Genomic DNA, 20,242 nt, shown 5'->3' with positions numbered 1-20,242 from the left:
ATGATGGATGCATTTTCCAGTTGGAGTCCGCTGTAGAGGCTGGGGTTGGGTGGGTGGGGGGGCTGGGATGGGATGGGATGGGACGGCTCATCCAGGGGGTGCACGGTGGATGCCTTTTACAGTGGGTTAGGGTTAGGTTTAGGCTGTTTTTGTGGTCCTTTCTGGTGTTTAGGCGGTGCTGTCGTCTACAGTGTTGACTTTGTAAATGAGCCGTCGTCTTCTCTGAACTCATCTGTGAGTAGAATATTTTATGAGACCGCAGGGCCAGCCTGGTCTCGTGGGTTCTGAGAGTCGGTTCCTTTTTGGATCCAGTTGTCAGTTACCAAAATATCCAAATTTGGCAAAGTCTGCTGCTGTAGTCTGGGTGAATGTGTCCTCTGCAAGTTAATGTACTGACGAGCCGACGGTCCGTCACAGATATTCTACAAAGTCCTTAGTTTTATGAAAAAAACTTGTATTGCATTCATGTGACCTCGTGGAGTCTTTGAGCTCCAAACATTTATAATGTAATACGTATGTAAGTTTGTTTGTATTAGGGATGGAACGATATGAAAATTTCATATCACAGTTATTGTGACAAAATTATCACAGTTATCATTATTATCGCGGTATTATTGAAATTATGCTCAAAATGTTCAAAAAGTACTAATACACACACTGAAATAATTTAACCAAGTTGTATTTTGAAAAAAACAACAACAAAAAAACCAAATAAAATAATTGGCACAATGTACTTTCTGTTGCAGAAACATTCAAATATTAACCCTTAGTGGTCTGAGCCTATTTTGGCCGATTTTCAGTACTTTTGATTTTGCCTTTATATACTATATAAACAAATGTTTACCCATGTTTGGTATCTTTTTTTTCAGCACAACTTCATGTATCTCATCTATTATTTTTTCACTTTAACCTACTATAAAAACACAAAAGGACAGAAAAAACATGAAAAAATAAAATCCAATTTGAAAAATGTATGTAATTTATTGCATAAATAACATAAAGATGCTTAACGAACCTTTTCAAAGACTTTAAAAGTCAATATTGGTTCCAAATTTTAGGTATGTACAATAAAAATTGTAATAAATTAAAACTATACTCAAAATATTTGATATAAAAGCAGATCTTTACATGGGCGTTTTCTCCGGAAAAGTGCGGTAATCAAACATGGTTATCATGATAATTAGAATTTAAACGGTAATACTGACCGTTGGCAATTTTACCGCGGTTTATCGTTATACTGGTAATTGTTACATCCCTAGTTTGTATTCAACCCTCTGAGAGCTTTTCACAATAGCGCTAATTTAGGCTGATGTTTGGCGTAAGTTTTCTCAAGTAATAAGTCTGGTCTTGTTTCCTTTCCCACCTATATTAACTGTTACCTACTGTCTACTAACCAACAGCCTATGTATCTACCCGTCTGTAAACCATTCATTACATGTGATTGACTGGTTAAAGCTGTGGGAGACTTTCACCACCAATTTTTCATCAAATCTGTCCAACCTGAGTCATATCCTCAGTATCATGAATCCGTTAGTCTTTCTGTCATTACTCACCTGAATCTCTTCCCTCATGGTAAACAGTTTCTTAGTGTACTCCACCATAAACAAACTATTTGTTTAGTTTGAGGGAAGAGATTCAGGTGAGTAATCACAGACAGACTAATGGATTCATGATACTGAGGATATGACTGAGGTTGGACAGATCTGATGAAAAATTAGTGACGAAAGTCTACGGCAGATTTAATGTGTTGTTCATCTCTAGCTGAAGGTTTGTCACTAGCTAACACACGTTACCCCAGCGTAGACTACATGGAAGCAGTATTTGGAGGAACTGTGACACTGGGTTCTGAACTGCCTTTTGAAGTTTACGATTTGGTAAAGTGGTAAACTTCATTAAACATTCTGAAAAATTAATTTGACAGTCTTGGTAGTGAAACCTGTTAAACACAAGTACAGTGGAACTGTCTGCCAAGAAGAAACAGTTCTAAATAAAACCAAACTGAGTCTGACTGAGCAGGGGAGTGACTTCTACTGTAAATCTGCAGGAGAAAAGGCTGCTAGCATACATGTAGAATGTTAAATGTAAAGGCTGCTAGCATACATGTAGAATGTTAAATGTAAAGGCTGCTAGCATACATGTAGAATGTTAAATGTAAAGGCTGCTAGCATACATGTAGAATGTTAAATGTAAAGGCTGCTAGCATACATGTAGAATGTTAAATGTAAAGGCTGCTAGCATACATGTAGAATGTTAAATGTAAAGGCTGCTAGCATACATGTAGAATGTTAAATGTAAAGGCTGCTAGCATACATGTAGAATGTTAAATGTAAAGGCTGCTAGCATACATGTAGAATGTTAAATGTAAAGGCTGCTAGCATACATGTAGAATGTTAAATGTAAAGGCTGCTAGCATACATGTAGAATGTTAAATGTAAAGGCTGCTAGCATACATGTAGAATGCTAAATGTATGCTAAACCTGAGTTTGGTACACAGCTGTGATGTGGATGTAATACACCAAGTCTATTTTCTGTGTTTGGTTCTCCGGCTCTTTTATACTTTGTTGATAAAACAAATAAAAATAGACAATCCCACACAGAAATTAGGTGTCACTGGTTGAACCCTAAATACTGAAATGACCCATATTAGTAATTTGTCTGTCTGTGTTTAAATTCAACACTCATGGTCTTTACCACTATCAGAGGGCAAGTGCACAGTTTGGTGGCTGAATATAAATTATCATTATTATTTCAACTTAGAACATTTGTCCAACCCATTTCTCTGACACCGTTCACCTGATTCTTTTAAATTTCACGTTTCTTGCATGTCTACATGTGCTTTCCTCATACTTTTTCTTTCTTTTTTTCTTCTTTTTTTTAAATCCCTGGTTTGTCAGGGTATCAGTGAGTAGGAGTGGCAAAGTGTTGAGTGACCGGGCAGGGTATTAGTAAGCCCTGCCTACTTTTTCCAGTTGTTTAGTACCTGCTTTTGGTACCTGTCCCTTTGCATCACTTTACTTACTGTGCAAATATTTGAGCTCTGAATGACTTTGCTTTGCGCTGCAGATTCTGACACAGTATGGACGGTTGAGGCGACATCAGAACCTTTTGACTCATGTTTGTTTGTGATGGGTTTTCCAGTCTGGACAGTGCAGAACCGGGCCTCGAACTCTGGGTTTTCCAGTCTGGACAGTGCAGAACCGGGCCTGTAACTCTGGGCTTTCCAGTCTGGACAGTGCAGAACCGGGCCTGTAACTCTGGGTTTTCCAGTCTGGACAGTGCAGAACTGGGCCTCTAACTCTGGGTCTTAGTGGTGCTAAGTGTTCTCTGCTTCAGGTACTAAGTCAACCCCTGTTTCCTGAGCTGTCTTACACAATCTGAGCTGAGTGCAGGACATGTCCACATGCTGGACTTCTGCATGAAAGACGCACCTGGTCAAGGCAGGGTTAGGGCCGCGTTGGTTTCATTGCTTCTCTAAAGCTTGTATCCAGCCCCGGGTCTTCACACCTCACCTCTGTGAACATGGATGTAGATCAGGTTGACAAAAAGACCAAAGGTGTGAAACTGACAGAACTGAAACTGACTCCGTGCAGGTTCAGAAGTCAAAGTGTGAACAGGCTAAATAAGACTGTTCTTACACAAAAAAAGCCGCTTTGCTTTTGCGTCTTTACCTATAAATGCCGTCAGGTTCTTGTAGAATGGCACACCGAGCCCAGATCACTTCCTTTTCTCTTTCCTTTCAGGCAGGAAGGGGTTACTCTCCATGTTTCCTGTCCAATTCCCAGGGCTCGGACTCTGCTCTGATTGCTTTCTTGATGTTAAACATTCCCAGGCTCCTATAACCTTCCAGCCTGACTCTGCCGTCCAAGAGCCGTCCCAGGTGAACGAGTGGGCGAACCTCCTGTTTTTGAGGATAAAAATCTCTGCCTTTTTTTTTATTATTATTTTCTCACAGGGGGTGGGAGATATGGGGACTGGAAGGGCAGGGAGCCGTGCGATGGGAACGCATTCTTCCTTTGCATTCCGTTTAGTCGGTGTAAGGTTTGTGGGAAAGCATGTTTTCCTCATCGCTCCCCAACGACTGTTCAGTTTTTTTTTTGGGGGGGGGGGGGGGGGGGGGGGTGAACCGAGGCTGTGAAAAAAACATGTTGACAAATTTACAACTAGGGCTGTGTATTGGCAAGAATCTGGCGATATGGTACAAATCACAATACTAGGATCACGATACGATGTATCATGATACTGTTGAAAAGGCAATTTTTTGTTTGTTTCTTTTTTTGTTAAATGATTATTTCCTTGAAGAATTGAATTACAGCAGAAATGTGCAAAAATACCAAACACATCTTTATTTGATCAGAACAGGATCTAATGTTCTATCACAAAATGTTCCTGTGTTCAAACTGAAATTCTGTTTTACAGACATTACAGTTTCAGATCCTGTTCAAATGTTCATATTCTAATAGTTCAGAACTAACATCAGAACATTATTTTAGTTCAATCCCAACAAAAGAACTAACATTATTTAATAAGAGTGTGAAATAATAATAAATAAAAGAAAAACAAAAAACAAAAAATGGACCTCCACAATATCTGGATTTGAATAAATACCTAAAAATATCAATACAGTACTTTTAAATATCGGTACAGTATAGAGTGTATGCACATGATGTCACCGCGGTTCCGCCCACTGAGTGGCAGAAAGAGGGAGATGAGTGACAGCGTTGGCTTCAATCCTGTCTAAACTGAAGAACAGTATTTAATAAAAAATGGGGAAAGAGCTGTTGTGAGACTGATTGTATGAACACGTTTGAAAAGCAGTGGGAGCTATAGTTTTACAGACACCGAAAGACAAAGAAAAGAGAAGATGGATCCACAAATCCAGGAAACCAAACCTGGATCTGTGGATCCTGTTTGGTGTCAACTAACATTAATTTATGCTGTATTTTTGGGTCAAATCAGATCTGAAATGACCTATTGTTTTGGCTAACATTACTTCTTAGTGCAGCTCTTGGTTTCATGATCAGATCTTTCCTGGTTTTTGTCTTCATTTTGTGATTCTGAACCTTGTGCTACTACATGATTAGTAAACTAACTGAAACTGAGGCTAACCTAGTTTTACAAATACGGAGGAACTGGAGAATAAAGCTACGACGGAGTATTAGGACCACATGAGAAAATAAAAACACTGGTCACTACGAGTATAAAGTCATAAAATATTGATATAAAACCTGTAATTTTATGAGAATAAAGTCGAATACAAAAAGAATCACAATGTTATGAGAATAAAGTAGTTATAAAAAAATCCTCATAATTTAACAAAAATGTCATTTGTTTATGAGATTAAAGTCATCATATCCCAACAATACACCGATAATATTACAATAACAATGTGTTAATTTAAAAACAGGTGTATAAATCTGCTAATTTCCCAGAATCCAGTGGTGCCCTGCTGGTCCACAGCAGTAGTATCTGTGTTGGATAAAGGACTGGATCTGAGCTAGACTCAGTAAATCTGCTCAGTCCCAGTAGATCATGCATATATTCACTGGGGTCAGTCCACGCTCGACTGGAAATGACCTTTGGATCAGCTGGTTCTGGGCCCTAGTTTTGGACCCTTTGGATCAGCTGGTTCTGGGCCCTAGTTTTGGACCCTTTGGATCAGCTGGTTCTGGGCCCTAGTTTTGGACCCTGGTTGTCAGTCCTGATGAAACCATGTATATTTGTTTCAGGTCCAAATAGCGCTGATCCCCTCCCCCCTGGATCAGGTCTGGATCCTCCATTTGTGTCCACATGTCAGTGTTCATGAACCACTTGTTCTTTGGTAGCTCGTACAGATCCATGTCCAGTCCAGCTGTCCTTTATTTAATTTCATATTTCACATTTTCCTGGTTTCGCTGTGTTTACTGGTATACTCCGTCATGTTGAGCAGGTTGGTTTTTACCACAGTCTGACTTAGAGGGGTGTGGCCTGGGGGGAAGTGACATATGTGCATACCCTCTATTGTGAAATGAAATATCACGATATATTGCAGAACTGATATTTTCTTACACCCCTATTTACAGTGGGACTGAATAAATAAATAAATAAATACATAAATATGAGTCAACTTGACTGGAACCAGCGTCTTCCACACAGTTTCTGATGCTCAGGTTCACACGTGCTTCCCTTTCAAACACCATCCCTCCATTTTTCTTCCCCTTCCTACTCACTTCCTCTCCTCTCGAGACACCCGATCAACGGCTGAGTTATGTTATCTGGTCTGAGTCAGCGGAGCCATCACATCAGTCATACAACCGACGGGATCCAGATTAGGGTTTTTCTTTTTTTGTTTGTTTTTTTTTAAGGAGAGAGGGAACCAGGCTGCAGTGTGGATGTGACCCAGGAACAGAGCCGGGGCCAGGGCCAAGCCAACCGGCCTATATTTAGCCCAGCCATGCTCATGCTAATTGCCCTCCCAGGCCTAATCATTTCCAGGCTCTGCAGCTCACAAACGACTGCAGGGGGAGGCCAAACACCCACTAACCTCATGTTAAAGAGATGTCGGCATCAATGGGGCTGTCAGAGCACTCCACAGACAAGACAAATTAGCACAATATGCTTCCTCCTCCTGTGCCATTAGATGTTCTGTAAGCGGATTGAAGAGTCCGGTGGAGCTGTCTGTCTTAGTGCATTAATTGAATTTGTTTTTTTTTTTTTTTACATTTGCTACCGTATCATGCAAACAGCTTTGGCAGCCTCCTCCACATGCGACACAGTGAAGTTGAGCCCTGCCTGAACAATCCCCGGTGAATGGTAAATCCCTGCACCGCCCGCCGCTGCCTCCTACAGCGCTCTGCAGCCGGCTTAGCTCCTTCTACGTGGGCCTAACCTGGACCTGACAACAACCTGCCTCCGCCCCACTAAATGCGCTGGAGCTTTAAAACATGGCGTTGGCGGAAAAGTTTACTTTGCAAGCTGTGGTATTTTGTTCTCACCGCCTCCTGTGTGTGTGTGTGTTTGTGTTGTGCGTTCCTGCTTCGTGTAGAATTCCGTCGTTTTCCTGTGTGGTTCCTGTCCCCAGGCTTGCCCCGGTTAAACAGCGGGCACACGGCGGCCAGGGTCACGGGGTGACGGTTTAGTGGTATAATGGAAAAGAAAGGCTGGGAAAAGCTTTTTTTCTTTTCCATGGTGCACACCTGGGGGGAGCCCAGGTGGACTAGCACTGATGAAAATGATTAAGTCCAATTGTTTAAGAGGCGATGACTGAAAAGAAGCACATGTGCAACAGGCAACGTTTGACAGCGGTGGTCTGTTCTTGGATATTGCTCAGTGATCTGAAAGGACAAAAAGGATGTGGATCCTTTTGAAATGGTGTCACTGGTCAGATCTAAGCCCAGTCTGAACCCACACCTTTGGAGAGTTTGAGTGACATGGCAGGATGTTTTCACATGGAACAAAGTTGGTGCAGTTTGATTTGACCACGTATGGAACCTTTTTTTGGATGATTCACACAATGGAATTCTTTAGGTCTTTGTTTTTTTCCTTTTTACTGTTATACCTGCAAAATCAATTAAATTTGATTTATATTGCACCGAATCCTAACAACAGTTATCCCATGACACTATATATAGAGCTGGTCTAAGAGACACATGACAAAGGTAGTCCAACAGGACTGAGGACATAGACTCATATTTTATATTCCATTTCAGATGTTGGACTCTTGAGTGTCTTCAGTTCTTCAAAGTGTTCCATGTCTTCATGTTTGTCTTCCTTTCCGGTGCTTTTCCTCTGTCGCTCCTGTTCAGGTTCATTTTCTTTGGTTGGTGTTCTGTCAGTGGAGCTGATTGAAGGATGTTACAACAGTCTGCCATTAAACAAAAGGGAGAGGAAGAGAGAAGAGTAACCATAGTAACATAAAGGACAGGGGCTTTAATACACGTATTTAGGATTAAAACATGTACGTTATGTTTGAAAGTGGAGGCATAATAACAAGAGGATCAGAAATAACATGAGTCTGCTGCTACTAAAGTACATTGTCCAGATTTTTGGACAAGATGGGATTCATGGAACCCCAGTGGGAGTCTACCTTGTTTTCTATGTCAGAGGCAGGCTTTTGATGGAAGTCCAACCCAGATTACATGGAGTGGGTAAACGTCTTGTACATCTGTGGTGTGACTGCAGGTTCCTCAGGCAGATGATGGGGAGTCCAATGATGCCTGATGCTAATTAAACGGAGCCGGTCTCTGCAGACACACTCAGCTCATGCAGGTTGGAGGTGGTTCTGTCCAAAGGTGAACTCAGAGTTAGAGGCTCAGAGGGAGACGGAGTAGAACTGAACTGTGTTTGTCAGCTTTTTAAACCCTGAAATTTATTCTTCTTCTGCACTCTTTATTCTAATGACAAGCTAATCCCCCTCTCCTGTTTCCCCTCTGTTATAAATAGAGCCTCTTATTTCCCTGCTCTGCTGTGCGCTGCTTTCTGAAAATTAGCACTCACGATGAGTCTGCGCTCCCAGCAATCAATTTGCCACACTAAGTCCCTCCAAAAAGGTTACCTGTGGCAACTGAGCCCCGGTCACGTAACGCAGAATTCTCCCCTCCTGCCAGTTTTATTCAGCTAATTAAATAAATGGCTTCGTCTGGAGAGTCAGCTGAATGAAATGTCAAAATATTGATGTTGAATAGTTATGTGATTTCAGGGCATTTGTCATAAGGGGAGGAGGGCGGGTGGTGGAGGTGTACGGGGGTGTGTCCGCCTCAGGGCCGCTTTAATGATATTAGTAGAGATCTGCTTATTTATGAAGCTCTCAGTTATTCATGGGCAGCGCTGGCTATCCATCAGCGCTGGTAGGCTGTTGACTGTAGCCTGGAAGCGCTTAGCCGTGGTCCGGCTAATAAATCCTCTGTTCCTGCACTATTTAAATGTGTCCTATAGACACTTCAACCATATGGAGGATGGCAGATTAGCCTGCTGCTCCTCTTCCACATGTAAAGGGTACTTTTTGTTGTTTCTTCCTTGGAATGTAACGATATGGAAATTTCATATCACAGTTACTGTGACCAGAATTATCACAGTTATCATTATTATTGCGGTATTGTTGAAATTGTGCTCAAAATGTTCAAAATAATTTAACCAAGTTGTATTAAAAAAATTTTAAAAAAACAAATAAAATAATAGGCGCAATGTACTTTCTGTTGCAGAAACATTCAAATATTAACCCTTAGTGGTCTGAGCCTATTTTGTCCGTTTTTCAGTCCTTTTGATTTTGCCTTTATATACTATATAAACAAATGTTTACTATATCCATGTTTAGGATCTGTTTTTTTTCAGCACAACTTCATCTATAACATCTGTCTTATTATTTTTTCACTTGACGTACTATATCAACACAAAAGGACAAAACACACAAAAAATATAATATCGGATTTGAAAAATGTATATAATTTATTGCATAAATAACACAAAGATGCTTAATGAACCTTTTCAAAGACTTTAAAAGTGAATATTGGTTCCAAATATTAGGTATATAAAATTAAAATTGTAATAAATTAAAAACTATACTCCAATATTTGACATAAAAGCAGATGTTTACATCGGGTTTTTTCCCCTAAAAGTGCGGTAATCAAACACGGTTATCATGATAATAACAATTTAAACGGTAATACTAACAGTCTGCAATTTTACCACAGTTTATCGTTATACCGGTAATCATTACATCCCTATTTCTTCCAGTGGTCTCTGCTCTGAAATGCCCTCAGTATCTCTGCTGTGGAGGAATGCTGCTGCTGCTGCTGCTGATGGAGCAGCTTTGTCTCTGTTTCAGCTTCTGTTTCTGGTTTTGCTCACTTTGAAGGACGCAGCACGGTCTGAACTAGTAAAGCTGCATGATTTACTGTCTGGCTACTAGTATTGTTTACTGGAAATATCCAGGAATACGATACTCGGATGATACAGCTGGTACAAGTCAGTACGTTGCAAATTGTTAGCCTCATAGCGTAGCTGCCTAAGTCATCCACTGTATGGACAAAAGCATGTGGACACATTGAATTCAGCAGCAGGAGGAAGACCACACCAGTTGAGCAGTGAACTCAGGAAGTGAAATAAGTACCAAAAGCTCCACTAACTTAAACAGTAGCAGTCCCAGCTAGCTAGTACCATTAGTGTTGGATAGATAACCCTCCAATGATCAGTCTGTAAGTGTTGAACCTGTTCCAGAGTTATGTGTTAGAAGTTTAGCTTTAGCCTTTAGCTGTAGCTAATGGATCAACATTAACGGTTAATGGTGTTTGTTCCCTGAGTACTTGATGTTTACATGGTAAATTTTGAAGATGCTAATTTCTTCGGTGCTTTTCTCTAATAAGGAGCTAGTCTAACTCTGACTGGACCATGGGTGTGGACTGGTACTTTCTATTTGAGCTTCGTGGGCAGAAGGTAGATTGTACCATTGCTATCTACTTGCTGGGGATTTAAACACAAAACACAATTTATTAACTTTATGCCACAAATCTGCTATGTAAAACAATGAAAAATCAATAGTTAATTCTTAAATCTCACAGGTTTTTGCATGTAAACCAGTAATTAAAAATAGTATTTTTGGAGAACTGATCTTCTATTATAAGACACTAGCAGTATTGTACCCGTGGTGCCATTGTACGATAGCATGAGAGGCTAAAATCGCCCAGCGTACCTCACAACATTTGAATACGGACATAAATTGCGCATGGTAGATAGTCAGGTAATGTTTCTATTCATTTGGCGAGTTTGGTGGCGGTCGGGTGTGTAAAGGTCTGTGGTGAGGTCAGACTCGGTCCCAGGTGAGCTGGGACCCGGTCCGAGGTGAGCTGGGACCCGGTCCGAGGTGAGCTGGGACCCGGTCCGAGGTGAGCTGGGACCCAGTCTGTGGTGAGCTGGGACCCTGTTAAAATTGCCCAGCATACCTTACAACATTTGAATACGGACATAAAATTGTGCTTAGTAGATCGTCAGGTAATGTTTCTATTCATTTGGTGAGTTGGCAGTGATCGGGCCTGTGAAAGCTGAGGAAAACCTGTACAAACGCCCTCCTGTGCTGCAACATCGATCGGGCACAGAACGTGCATTATAGTAGGATAATACTAGCCTTTGGTCCTCATCATGGTCTCTGTGCACTGTGATGTTTTGTTGGAGCTGTAGATCTCATGTTCTGGAACACACTGGCCCCTTCCCCTCACCAGTAGGACCACGTGTCCATACCTGTGAAGAACCTGTGCATGTTTTCACTAGTGAGGCCTCGCAGGGCCTTACCTGCTAAGGACCAGTTCATGACAGAAACAAGGCCAGTTTGAGTCATTGAATGTCATCCACATGTTTTGCAGTCATTGAACTTGATTGTGCTTTTTAAACGTGCCACTTACTTTGTGTCTGTTGCACCGGTTTGTGAATCAGAAGTAAAATTGTAAGTTCATGGACTTTGATTTTCATGGTCAGATCCTGCGTAAGTAAATTAATGCAACTACATAAATAAAATAAGAACAGTCTTACTTGTAGATACTAGTTATTAGTTCGAGGCCTTGACAACTCAAAGCACAGAGGTGAATTTTCTCTCTGGAACAGAGAACAGAGAAGAAAATGAATTAATATTGAACCAGTAAATCCATTCATGGAATTGGACAGGACGCCCACAGTCCACCTTATTGTGTGTTCACGTTGGCGTCTGCCAGGTCTGCGGTCCGTCTGCTAATCTGCAGGGTCTCTGGGTTCTCTGATAGCGCTTGTTCCTTTGAGGCCTGAACACACCGTGGATAACGACAGCGGACCCCATCCAGGGTCTGATCTCAGGCCAGCGCTACATGATCCAAAGTTTTTCGCTGCCAAGACTCGGGCAGAATAAAGATCCACCCATGGCTGATTGGTTCAGCACATGGTCAGACGTGTAAGCCCGGTCTGACGGGCTGTTCCTCCACGCTCTGGATCACCACCGTACCTGGATGCACCCTCGGAGAACGAGCCCACCCTTCTCGTCTCTCTCCTTCTCCCTTGATCTGCCTCAATTGGCTCCTCTCACCCCACAGCTCCTCTTCTGTTCTTTCTGTGTCACCCCCCCCAAACCTGAAACAGCCTTTCTTCTTCTCCCCTCTCCCCTCCCAGTTCCTCATCAGATCCACGGGGCCAGATTTTTATCGCTTTTCTGCGAGTCCTGCGAGGGGAACCTTGAGGGTCTCAGTGGGATCAATTTAAAAGGGAAGCGCTTGTCTCTCCTCCTCTCCTTGGCCCTCTCGGCTGATTGGGTCCGCTCGCCAGGAACTTGCAGGCTTTTGATCTCAGGGCCCCCCCCCCTCGCCGCCTTCCCACCTACCCCTCGCTCGAAGTTTTTGTCAGTAAAAAAAAATAAAAAAATAAAAAATTGTGTTCCACTTTCTGAGAAATGTGGGCCCCATCCCCTTCTCTGCACCTGTGAGAGACCAAGTCAAAGTTTTGTAAACCCACTGGGTGGTACTAACAATCTATGGTGTGATTGACTGGTCTTTGAAGATGTAAGAGCAGCGCGTCTCTTCAGGTGGAGGTGTACAGACGAGGACCGGCGCTCCTCAGGCACACTGTTTGTACAACTGGTGGGAAGTCGCTGGGAGCTGCGATGCATAATTCACCGTGTGGGGGAACGCTGTCTGATACAAAGAGGAGAAAGGTACGAGGTGGTGCCTGCCAGCGTTCCCATGCTGAGCTCTGTTCAAGTGGCTCCCTCCTTTGTACGACACAAAGGAACATCCACCCTGCAGCAATGGGGACCGGAGCACATGCAGTAATCAGCAGGGGCCAGAGGGTCCGGGCGGGGGGGTGGTGGTGGTGGTGGTGGTGTGCACCTACCTACAGCACTGCTTCACTACCGCCGTGGCTCTTATGTTCATAGTTCTGGGGACGTACAGTAGAGGTCTGGGACATGGAAATAAGGTCTGTGTTAGGAGCCTTCAGCTTAGTCATGAATAAACCAACAGAGGCTCCATTTTATTTTCTGTCAATACCTGTCCTTCCTCTGGCTCTGATTGGCTACGCTTTGCTGCTCACTCAGGTTGTGGTTAGCTGACTGGTTGGAGGTTTAGGGTTAGTAGGGGAGTGGCCGGTAAATTACAAATAGATCATATGATGTTTTAAATGCTATCGTTATTAGGGCTGCAGCTAGGGATGTAACGATTACCGGTATAACGATAAACCGCGGTAAAATTCCCGACTGTTAGTATTACTGTTTAAATTGTAATTATCATGATAACCGTGTTTGATTACCGCACTTTCAACACAAACTTGATCTGGAAAATGATCAGTGTCATAAGGTTCCATCTTTAACGCACATTTGCATGGACTCCTCCTCCTCCTTTTCTGACTTCTCCTCCTCCATCTTCCTTCTTCTTTCTCCTGCTCCTCGTCCTTCATTTTTTTGTCCTTCTTTCTCCTCCTCGTCCTTTTTTTTTCTCCTCCGCCTCCTCCTTCTTCTTTCTCCTCCTCCTTCTTCTCTCTCCTCCTCCTTCCTCCTCCTCCTTCCTCCTCCTCCTCCTCCTTCTTCTTTCTCCTCCTTCTTCTCTCCCCTCCTCCTTCCTCCTCTTTCCTCCTCCTTCTTCTCTCCCCTCCTCCTTCCTCCTCTTTCTCCTTCTTCTTTCTCCTCCCCCTCCTTCCTCCTCCTCTTCCTCCTCCTTCTTTCTTCTTCTTTTCCTCCTTCTTCTTCTCCTTCTCCTTTTTTTTCTTCTTTCTCCTCCTCCTCCTTCCTCCTCTTCCTCCTCCTCCTTCTTTCTCCTCCTCCTCCTCTGTCTAATGTCATGGTCTCAGAGGTCAAACAGGAGTTTTTCTAGTCCTACATCTGTGACCTCCTGTCTCTGGGGTAAACTCCAGTCAGACCTGTGGATTTAAATTCCTGGTGAACTTATCCAACCCAGGCCACAGGGTCACATGTTTGTGTTTTTTTTAAGCCCTGTCCAAAGAACATCAGTGCGTTTGTTGGCAGTGGGGTTGAATCGGTAGGTTCGTAAATGCCGATGACGGAGCACCTGAAAGTTGGGAGGAGGCTGGGTCTGTGAAGCCGACCCCCCCCCCCCCCCCCCCCTTGTGTTCAGGGCTCTTGGGTCCCTGGGTGATGACATCACTGGAGTAGTTTTGCACTAATTGAGGTTTAATGCTAGAGTAGAAGGAGCAGGGCTGTAATTTTCCCGCCCAAGCCTGGAATAGAGACGACAGCTTTTCATGTGGCCCGGGCTCATTTAGGTTACAGAGCTGCAGCTGTGGGACACCTCACACTTTTGTCCTTTTATTCAGAGCACAGATTAAAATATATGGGTTTGTTTAGGACCCATTTAGAGGTACTGCAGCAGAAAAACATCAGGTTAGAACCCCCCACCCCCCCCCCATGTCCATTAAATCTGTGCTCTGGTAATATTTGGACCAGCGCTCCTTTAGAACCCACCACAGAAGAGACGGCGGCGCTTTTTTTGTCTAAGAGCTGTCTCCGTCTGAATGTAAAACAACATGTGTTAGCACAGCATAATGTGGTTTATATAGACTTACGGAGGAGGAGGAAGAGGAGGAGGAAGAGGAGGAGGAGGAGGAAGCACAAGGCAGCTGTAATATGCACAAAGGCATTCAGTGTGTCATTATGATTGTATGTCCACAGAGCTGGAGTGTAATGACATTCAGCCTCCACTCTAAGCAAACACAAACACACACACACATGCATACACAGACACACATGCACGCACGCACACACACACACACACACACAATGCACTCACACACATACACACGCATGCACACATACAATCGCAAACACACACGCAAACACACACACACACACCAGTCTACCTGCTTTTTATCCCATCCACCGTATCAGTGTCTGTATAAACACCAGGACTGTTTGAAGTGGAAAACCTTAATCACAAGGATAATCACTGGATGGGTACTGGTCTGAGAGGAGGAGGGAGGAGGAGGAGAAAGAGGAGGAGAAAGAGGAGGAGGTGCTCTAAACTCACCTTTTCAGAATAACTTTCCCACTGTAAGTGTTACACTCCATTTTTCCTTGTAGTGCAACTCTTCATTTGAATGTACTCTAATTACTCTTTTATTTGTTGGCTGCTTTGTATTGTCTGTTTGATCCCCTGCAGTACCGTGTCATGAAAGATGCTTAGAAATATAATTTATTAATACTAGCGTCATTGTACGCGTGGTGCCATTGTACGATAGCGCCCTCCCGTGCTGCAACATCGGGACGCGCACCTGACAAACACGCACCGGACACAGAAACGTCCATTATAGTAGGAAGGATTATTATTAAATTGATAACACTGCTTTGTTAAATAATGGTTATTTCAAGCATCCTAGAAGTCCTTTTTACTGTCTGCCAGAAGCAGATGTTGGAAGTGAACTAAAACGTTGTTCTGATGTTGGATAATTCAGGGACTGAACACTTTGACAACTAATAGAAAATGAACATTTGAGCAGGGTCTTCAACTGGAATGTCTGTAAAACAGAAAGTGTTTTTATTTTATATATAGCATTAGATCCTGTTTTGATCCAATTAAAGTTCATTTAGTATTTCTGCATTTTTCTGTTGTAATTCAGTGTTTCCTGGAAATAATCTTAACAAAAACACAAACATATGGCCTTGTTGACAGTACGGTGCTATATTCTGATATGTTGTCATGTGACCCTGGTGTTGGTATTGAACCAGTGTTTCCAGTCCACAGCCCTGATGGTACCTTTAATATGGAAGTGCTTCACCAACCCTACTGGACCTACTGGGTCACCTTAGGGCAGTGGTTCCCAACCTTTTTTTACTTCTGACCCCATTTTAAGATTACACATTTCTGTCGACCCCAGACATTCAAAACGGAGAACTTTTTTTGCTAAAATTAATTTGTTTTTGATCCTGTAATAGTTTTCTATCATCTGTTTCAAATCCAGGTTAATGTTAGAGGACATTTAGTCTATATAATGTTTATTATTGTGGATGGAGGCAGTAAATCCAGGTGTAGATTACTGCACAAAGGGAGAATTTTATTGTCCTTGGTCAGGATATGTGCAGTCAGTCCAGCTTGGATTTACAAGGAGGACAAGTAATACTGAACAAACAAGAACACAAACTATGAATTATGAAAGAGCTGCAGCATCTGAAACTGACCACAATGAACATTTGACAGATAAACAGAACCACAGTTTATCATGTCTTTTATGGATTGGGATTGTCTCTGTCAACTCAACATATATTTTTTATGAGTTAATTTTTATTTTTATTAATTACTAGAAATTTCAGGCAACCCCAAGGTTGAAAATCACTGCCTTAGGGGGTCAGAGGGTCCCAGCGGTCACAGAAACCCCACTGTGTGCTGTTGGTCTATGACAGTAGTTGAATGTAAGCGTTTTCCTGTGTGCCCTTCCATCCCTGCTCATCAGACTCACTGTGGTGGAGTCAGGACTGTTTCTGATTTCACATGTGGATGGATGCTCCACCGCTGCGTGTCCTGGACTGCTTTTCTCAATAATTTATCCAGACAACTAGAATGATTATTCTATGAATATGCACTAAAATTCCTCTCTTGTGCTCAGCTCTCTAACTTTGTGTGTGTGTGTGTGTGTGTGTGTGTGTGTGTGTGTGTGTGTGTGTGTGTACGCATGCAGCTCTTTTCCGCCTGAAACAAAGGAGGTGTCAGGCCGAATTAGCCCCCCTACGACTGAACGCCCAGAGAGCTTAGAGATGCACCACAGGTTCTGCTGAGTCGCACATGAGCCTCGGTGTCTGCCCCCCCTCCACCCCCTGACTACCCCCCCCCCCCCCCCCCCCCCGCACTCCTGAGTTGCTCTAACAAGGTTGTTGGAAGAGGATAAGGCGTGTTAAATGAATAATTTACACAGAAGAGCGCTTCTTATTTATTTAATACGGCTGGATGTGACTGAGTGGGCAGCCTGCGTCCCCAACTGCCGACACACTGTTGGCTAAACGGGCTCTAGCTCGGCTTAATGGAGGGCCAAAGCGACAGGCGTTTAGGTGGGGGGGGGGGCAGAGGTAGGGTGTGTGTAGAACAGGCCAAGCGGAGCCGTGCGAGTGTGCAAATCATGTCTCTGCTGTATGTACTCTGTCGTCGCACCATGTTCCTCTTTCTACCTCAGCGCAGATAGATCACATAAGAACGCCCCCCCCGCCCCCCCACCCCCCCCTTATAAAAGTATGTACTTATGAATGGATGCATGTGTGACTGGTGGAGGATAGTGTTGAACTTGTTGCTGTTTGTCTGTTTTAAATGTTTTGTTAAAGGTTTAATGTTTGGTGTCTTTCAAGGGGGAGTGTGGAGAAGGGGGGGCAGGACCATAACCGGGGCACCACCCTGAAAGAGGAGGAGCCACGGAGCAGCTGAGGAGGAAGCAGTCATCTAATCGGTAAATATTTGGTGCACTTTGGTGCATAGACTGTATACAGCAGGTATAGACCCCCTAGTGCCCCCCCCCTCCCCCCCGTGTCCTACTGCACACCATCCTGTAAATGGCCATATTTGGACAAGTGGGTGGAGCCAACGCTGCTGCTCATGTGATCACACATTAAGGACTGTTCGTTACGTTAAACTCCCTCTGCCAGGAGGTACTGTGATCGCTTTGCTTTGTGTGTGTGCGTGTTTGTTTGTTAGCAAGATAACTCAAAAAGTTATGGACAGATTTTCATTAAATTTTCAGGAAATGTTGATACTGGCTGAAGGAAGAAATGATTAAATTTTGGTGGTGATCGGGGGTGTGGTGGGGCTAACTTTTTGAGTTATCTTGCTAACAAACAAGCACGGGAGGCAGAGCTGTCTTGGCGGAGGTCTGCGCTCTCTGAGTGCTTTTCTTGTTAATACAGTCGTTTAATAACTATTAACTTAGTTACTAATAATTTAAATATCAGATTTGATGAAGTTCTAAGCACAACAATTTTTAGTCTACCTGGACTAATTAGCTAATAGACCATTCAATGGAATTCTGAATTAATGTGAGCATTAATTAATTTGACTTAATTTAATTTATATGAATAGACTTGATACTGTCCAAAAAACGGTTCCATGAAACATTCCTTTAATATTGTTTTCAGTGTAACTTCTGTCCATTATTTAGACACTGAGGACACTGAGGACATTAGACACCATCAAGTCATTTCACATACTTGTCCAAAGTCATGTGATGAACACTAAATTAACGTTAACATTAGCTAATATAGCTAAATTAAGCTAACAGACTGAAAATACTCCTGAGCCTGAGTCCTGAGTCAAAGTGTGGGCTTTTTTTTCATTAATTGGAAACGATGTGATGCAACAGTTTCTTCATTAGTTTATTTATGTATTTATTGCGACATGTCCTTTGCAGTGGACAGTGTTTTTCTTCTGTCTGTTAAATTCTTGTCCTACAGTGGACACAGATGCATTGGTTGGATGGGATCATGTGACCAGGTCAGTTCTATTAAACCTGTGGGTTTATTCTGTAAAATGGGCCGTTTGGTGGCGGTCTGTGGGGGTTGAGTCCCTCAGAGCTGTCCTCTAGTGGACATTGGAGGAAGTGCAGCTTCAGACCCAGAGGTTCCTGTTTTTTTTGTTTTTTGTTTTTTGTTTTTTAAAGTTCCAGGATCAGACACAGGAGGGGTCCAGGAGTGGATGTCAGGACCGTTCAATTATTCAACTGCACTTTTCATGGTTCAAGTACAAGAGGCTTCAGCGGTGAACGGGGGTTTGTCCACCGCCGTCCGCCGCCATCTCTTCCTGTTGACAGACGTAGATGTCCTCGCTCCGCAGGAGCCATACATGGGCACAGTTCCTGTGTGTGTGTGTGTGTGTGTGTGTGTCTCCCAGGAGAATGAAATCCCTCGGCTCACACTGACCTCATTATAAAAATAGCTCATCTATCCACCCATCACATTTGCCTCCGTTCCCCCTCTCCTCCATTTCCCCTCTCCTCCATTTCCCCTCTCCTCCGTTCCCCCTCTCCTCTGTTTCTCCTCTCCTCCATTTCCATCTCTTCTATATCATGATCCTCTCTACCTTCCACTCTGTCCATCAGTGTTTGCTTCAGACTTACCGTCAGATTCAAAGCTCGGCCCAGTCCTTGTAACAGGCCACTTTTCCCTGCACCTGTCAGAACCACTCCAGCTTTCATCTGGATCACATCATGTCTTTAATCATCAAACATCTGTGGAGGACCTTAAAGAAGCTGTTGACACCATCTGTGTCCCATGTCTGCTGCCGGTGGGTCCTCCTCGTCTCCTGTCCTCTCCTTCCTTGTCCACTTCATCCTTCACCTCCACCGTCACCCCCCCCCCCCCCCCCCCCACCCCACCCACAGTGCTCATGTCTGGTTAATTGAACAGCAGCATCAGTGATGGCTACACAGTCCATGACTGGCTTTGATGGTGTCAGACTGGATTTCCAAAAGTTTTAAGAACCCAACAAAGACACTTGAGCAGATGCACCATTTATTTCCATTAAATATTTATTCACAGACAGTGCAGTCCTCCCAGCCCATGCTCCTTCCTCTGAGTCTTACCTTGTATATATCCTTCTTTGTTGTATATATTTCTCCTCTGTAGTATAGTGTTAACTTTGTGTATGTATCACAGGGTGTTTGTGCAGGTCTGGAAAGTCTAAAAAAAAGCCTGGAATTTTGAAACGCTGTTTTCCAGACCTTGAAAAGTCTGGAATTTTGTGTGAAAGTCTTAATAAAGTACTGGAAATAGTTTCTCTTATAGTTGAATTTCAGAGTCTGTTCAAAGGCACAGAATCCTGCCAGATCAGAACTACACGAGGAAATGTATTAAACTGGATCTGATTTATGCCAATGGGTCAGAACTGGAAGGATCCGGTCAAAGTAGGTGGAGCCTACGGGTCCAACAGATCATGTGTCTGAACCCAGGAAGTAAACATTCCACTTATGGGATTCAAACCCCCACACAGTCCATGAGAAGACATGTACATGAAGACCATGATAGAACTAGTGTGTGTAGAAGTACAGCAGCCAGTGTCAGCTGGAGTGGACCCTGACTGACTGGGTCCAGGTCTGGAGTGGACCCTGACTGACTGGGTCCAGGTCTGAGTAAACAGTAGAACCCATGTCCTGGAATTAGACTAGTTTAGTGTCATCTAAAAGCAAAGGCTGTGACGATGACGTGTAATTACAGGAGGTACTACACACACCTGTACACGGAACTGTTGAATCTCCTCTCCTCTCCTCTCCTCCACACTCCTCTCCTCTCTCCTCTCCTCTCCTCTCCTCTCCTCTCCTCTCCTCTCCTCTCCTCTCC

At 43.3% G+C, this 20,242-nt stretch overlaps 1 protein-coding gene across 1 annotated transcript in view; it reads left to right on the top strand.

Annotated features, from left to right (window-relative positions):
- LOC115411561 (zinc finger protein 438-like) overlaps window positions 1-20,242 on the top strand; it is a 59,463-nt gene that overhangs the window by 21,421 nt on the left and 17,800 nt on the right. Inside the window, 1 exon segment of the mRNA XM_030123748.1 lies at window positions 17,267-17,364. The gene's annotated coding sequence lies outside the window, so the exon portion shown is untranslated.

The sequence above is a fragment of the Sphaeramia orbicularis genome, chromosome 20 (genome assembly GCF_902148855.1).
Source record: "Sphaeramia orbicularis chromosome 20, fSphaOr1.1, whole genome shotgun sequence".
Lineage (NCBI taxonomy): Eukaryota > Metazoa > Chordata > Actinopteri > Kurtiformes > Apogonidae > Sphaeramia > Sphaeramia orbicularis.
This window is presented reverse-complemented; position numbering and strand designations above follow the sequence as displayed.